The sequence below is a fragment of the Danio rerio genome, chromosome 3 (genome assembly GCF_049306965.1).
Source record: "Danio rerio strain Tuebingen ecotype United States chromosome 3, GRCz12tu, whole genome shotgun sequence".
NCBI lineage: Eukaryota > Metazoa > Chordata > Actinopteri > Cypriniformes > Danionidae > Danio > Danio rerio.
In genome coordinates this window covers 8,722,051-8,728,050 of record NC_133178.1, presented here as the reverse complement: position 1 = coordinate 8,728,050, position 6,000 = coordinate 8,722,051, and positions in this window count along the sequence as shown.

Below are 6,000 nucleotides of genomic sequence, written 5' to 3'. Positions count from 1 at the left end.
ATGGTCCGAGTGTTTCGGAACCCAGGCCTCGGGAGACTCTCAGAGCCCAATCAAAGCCTTCTCTGCTGTTTCCATTCATCTGCTCCAGCTTCATTCTCCATCACTGAGCATTTCTGGAGAGAAAAGAGGAGGATCATGATGATGATGATGATGATGGTGAGGTTGAGTGTAACAACATATGAAACTTAACGTTTAATGGAAGGAGGAGGACTTGGGAAATGATGAATCGAATTGAAGTCCCAAACACAAAACTTTGATTCCCAAACAAGATTAGACATCCATCTTTCTTTTTATTCCTCCATCTATCTATCATTACATCCATCCATTAGTCATTTTATTTACTGTTTATCCATCCATCTATATATGTATCCATCCATCATTTCATTTCATCCATCCATCCATCCATTCGTCCTTCCATCATTCTATTTATTTTAATGTCTATCTATCCATTATGCATCTATCATCCTGTCCATCCAGCCGTCCACCATCCATCAATCCTTCATTCTATTATTCCATCCATCCATACATCCAGCCAACCAGCCATCATTCTATATTTCTATCCATCCTTACAAACCCATCCATCCATTTTATGTCTATCTGTTCATCTGTCTGTCTGTTTTGTTATCCATCATCCATCTACCATTCTATCCATCCATCTTTGTATTGTTCTGTCCCTCCATCTATTGTTCCATCCATCTATCCATCCATTATCCCATCCTTCCATTCATCCATCCATCCATCCATCCATCCATCCATCCATCATTCTATTGATTTATCTATCTGTCCATCTGCCCGTCTCTCCATCCATCCATCCATCCATCCATCCATCCATCCATCCAATTTATTTTTTGTCTGTTTATCTATCCATCCATACATATACCCATCCATTGTTTCATTCATTGACCCATCGATCATCCATCCAATGTTCTATCCATCCATCCATCCATCCATCCATCATTCTATTTATTTTTCTATCTATTGATTTATCTATTTATCCATCGTCCCGTCTATCCATCCGTCAATCCATCCATCCATCCATCCATCCTTCCATTCATCCATCCATTCATCCATCCATCCATCCATCCATCCATCATTCTATCTATTGATTTATCTATCTGTCCATCTGCCCGTCTCTCCATCCATCAGTCCGTCAATCCATCCATCCATCCATCCATCCATCCATCCATCCATCCATCCATCCATTCATCCATCCATCCATCCATCCATCCATCCATCCATCCATCCATCATTCTATCTATTGATTTATCTATCTGTCCATCTGCCCGTCTCTCCATCCATCAGTCCATCCATCCATCCATCCATACATCCATCCATCCATCTATCCATCCATCCAGCATTCTATTTATTTTTGTCTGTTTATCTATCCATCCATACATATACCCATCCATTGTTTCAGTCATTGACCCATCGTTCATCCATCCAATGTTCTATAAATCCATCCGTCCATCCATCCATCCATCCATCCATCCATCCATCCATCCATCCATCCATCCATCCATCCATCCATCCATCCATCCATCCATCCATCCATCATTCTATCTATTGATTTATCTATCTGTCCATCTGCCCGTCTCTCCATCCATCAGTCCATCCATCCATCCATCCATCCATCCATCCAATTTATTTTTTGTCTGTCTTTCTATCCATCCATACATATACCCATCTATTGTTTCATTCATTGACCCATCGTTCATCCATCCAATGTTCTATCCATCCATCCATCCATCCATCCATCCATCCATCATTCTATTTATTTTTCTATCTATTGATTTATCTATTTATCCATCTGCCCGTCTATCCATCTGTCAATCCATCCATCCATCCATCCATCCATCCATCCATCCATCCATCCATCCATCCATCCATCCATCCATCCATCCATCCATCCATCCATCCATCCATCCATCCATCCATCCATCCATCCAGCATTCTATTTATTTTTCTGTCTGATTATCCATCCATGCATATACCCATCCATTGTTTCATTCATTGACCAATCTTTCATCCATCCAATATTCTATCCGTCCGTCCATCCGTCCATCCATCCATCCATCCATCCGTCCGTCCGTCCGTCCATCCATCCATCCATCCATCCATCCATCCATCAATTCATCCATCATTTTATTTATTTTCTATTTATTGATTTATCTATTTATCCATCTGCCTGTCTATCCATCAGTCCATCCATCCATCCATCCATCATTCTATTTATTTTTCCGTCTGTTTATCTATCCATCCATACATATACCCATCCATTGTTTCATTCATTGACCCATCGTTCATCCATCCAATGTTCCATCCATCCATCCATCCATCCATCCATCCATTTATTGTTGTATTTATCCATTCTTTCAACCATTGATTCTATCCATCCATCCATCCATCCATCCATCTAAAAACAGCTCTTTCAGTAAAGAAGTTTTCGTTTGAAGAGTCGGCTGAAGCTTGAAGCATTTGCATTCATGTAATTAAGAGTATATTTAGGCTTTGGCTGTTTGGTAATTCAGACTGTGATTGAGAATCAGTGGACTGTTTGTTCACACAGTGTTTTTAATTAAGGCTGTCACAAAAGCTCAATATGCCACAAATCTTCTAGAGTACACAGAGAATCACAATTATGTATCAATTATTTAATAATAACCCAAGCACGGTAAACTTTTTTAAAGCGTCACGCATGAGATGCAATTTGATTACGAAGTAGAAAAGCACATCTGGTATACAGCTGAAGTAGGAAATATTAGCCATACTGAATTATTAGCATGACGCAGTGGCACAGTAGGTAGTGCTGTCGCAAGAAGTTCGCTGATTCGAGCCTTGGCTGGGTAAGTTTGCGTCTCTATGTGGAGTTTGCATGTTCTCCCTGCGTGTGTGTGGGTTTCCTGCGGCTGCTCCGGTTTCCCCCACAGTCCAAAGACATGTGGTACAGGTGAATTGGGTAGGCTAAATTGTCTGTTGTGTATGTTTCTACATGAGTGTGTATGAATGTTACCCAAAGATGGGTTGCAGCAGGAAGGGCATCCACTGCGTAAAAACGTGCTGGATAAGTTGGCAGTGCATTTCGCTGTGGCGACCCTGGATTAATAAAGGGACTAGGCTGAAAAAAAATGAATGAATGAATTATTAGCCCCCTGCTATTATTTATATTTATATATTTTTCCCAACTTCTGTTTAACAGAGAATTGATTGTTTCAATATCTATCTATCTATCTATCTATCTATCTATCTATCTATCTATCTATCTATCTATCTATCTATCTATCTGTCTGTCTGTCTGTCTGTCTGTCTGTCTGTCTGTCTGTCTGTCTGTCTGTCTGTCTGTCTGTCTGTCTGTCTGTCTGTCTGTCTGTCTGTCTGCATCTATCATTCTATCCCTCCATTTATCAATTGTTCCATCCATTCAAACATCCATCGTTCTATTTTTTGTTTTATCCATTCATCCATTGTTCTATGCTTCCACTATCTATTATGCTACCCTTCCATCTATTGTTCTATCCTTTCATCTATTGTTCTATCCATCCACAATTTCATTTATTATTCTATTCATCCATCTACCTATTTATCTATTAATTCATCATATCATTCTATTTATTTTTTTGTCTATTAATACATCCATCCATCCATTATTATATCAATCTATTCATCCATTTATCTATTATTCCACCATTGACCCATCATTCCATCCATCCATTCAATGTTCCATCCATCCATCCATCCATCCATCCATCCATCCATCCAACCATCCATCCAATGTTCGATCTATCCATTCATCATCCATCCATGCAGCCATCCATCCATTGTTCTATCCATCCATCTGTCCATCCAATGTTCGGTCCATCCATTCATGTATCATTCTATCTATCATTTAAACCATTGAGCCATTGTTCTGTCCATCCATCTATCCATCCATACATCATTCATCCATCATTTTATTATTTCATTTTATTATTTCTGTCTATTTATCCATCCATCCATCTATCATTATATCAATTTATTCATCCAGCCATCTAATGTTCTATCCATTGACCCATCGTTCCATCCATCTATTCAATGTTCCATCCATCCATCCATCCATCCATCCATCCATAAATCCAATGTTCTATCCTTCCATCCATTCATCTATCATTCTCTGTATGTATTGTTCGATCGATCGATCGATTGATCCATCCATCCATCCATCCATCCATCCATCCAATGTTCTATCCATCCATCTATTCATCTATTATTCTCTGTATGTATTGTTCGATCCATCCATCCATCCATTTTTCTGTCTATCCATCCATCCATCCATCCATTTTTATGTCAATCTATTCATCCATCCATGCATCCATCCAATGTTCTATCCATCCATCTGTCATTCTATCTATTGTTCCATACATCTATTGTTCTACCCATTCATCCATTGTTCTTTCTATTTTCCATCCATCCATAATTTCATCCTATGTTATATCTATCCATCCATCCAATCATCTATCAGTCTATCTATTATTCGACCCATTCATACATTGTTCCATAATTCCTTACTTTTTACAATTTTATAGCACTTTTCTTTACACTCAAAGCGCTTTCCACATTGGGGGAATCCGTCCATCTATCCATCTCCCCATCAATCTATCCCTCCATCCATCCATTTACCATTCTATTATTCCATCCATCCATTGTTCCATCCATTGACCCATTGTTCAACACATTGTTTTAACACAGTTCCATATATAATAGGTTCAATAACTCATCTCTAATAACTCATTTATTTTATCTTCGCCTTGACGACAGTAAATAATATTTGACTAGATATTTGACTAGTATTCAGCTTAAAGTGGCATTTAAAGGCTTATAGGTTAATTAGGCAAGTTAATTATGCAAATCATTGTACAACAGTGGTTTGTTCTGTGGACAATCAAAAATATATATATTGATTAAGGGGTTAATAAGATTGATCTATAAACTGCATTTATTCTAGCCAAAATAAAACAAATAAGACTTTCTCCAGTAGAAAAAATATGGGAAATACTGTGGAAAAATTCCTTGCTCTGTAATTCATAGTTCGGAAAATATTTGAAAAAGAAACTCACAGGAGAGCGAATCATTTTGACTTCAACAGTTTGACACAGCATTGTTAAAACTGTTAGAACTTCTGAAAAAAGCATCTTGAGACCTTGTGTTTTTTCCATTTCACTGCCCTGTGTGAAGCATCTTGGGTTTTTTAAATGCAAAAAATAAATAAATACACGAATATAATACACAGTGTGTGTGTGAACGGCCCCTGTGACCTCCACATGAGAAGTGTTGCAGATAACGTCACGCAAAGCCCATTTTACAAGCTTGCCAGCAAGACAGTGGGAAGTAAACTGTGAATGCAGTCAAAAGAAGCATGGATTTCAGCCTGGGAAACAAACAAACAAAAATTTGGGATTTTTTATGTGCATTGATGTCGCCCACACACATAGTTCAGACATAGGTGTACTGCATAGTTCAGACATAGGTGTACTGCTATGAAAACACAGCTGGCGAAGGTAAAGAATGCTTCTGTCTTCATTTGACTGTTATTTCACAAACAGGATCAAATGACAGCAACAAAAAGCACCATAAATGCCCTTTTAGGTTGTTTTTAATTGAAACTCTTGCCCTTTGTCAGACTTTATTTCCTCTTGAAGCGTGACGGCAGACTGAAGGTCAACTAGACATTAGTGCTTTCGGAAAAAAAAATAGATGAACACTTTTCAAAACTGGATTGGAATGGCAAAAGGGAGTAAATGATGCAATTCTCTCTGCTTTTAAACTGAGCTATAGAATTTTTATCACATTTCTACTTTAAAAATAAAATAATAATAAAAAGGTTGAAGATTCAGCTGCAGCTCAGTGTTTAGCACTGTCACCTCAAAGCAAGAAGGTCGCTGGTTTGAGCTCTGGCTGGGTCAGTTAGCATTTCTGTGTGGAGTTTGCATGTTCTCCCCGTATTGTTGTGGGTTTCCTCCAGGTGCT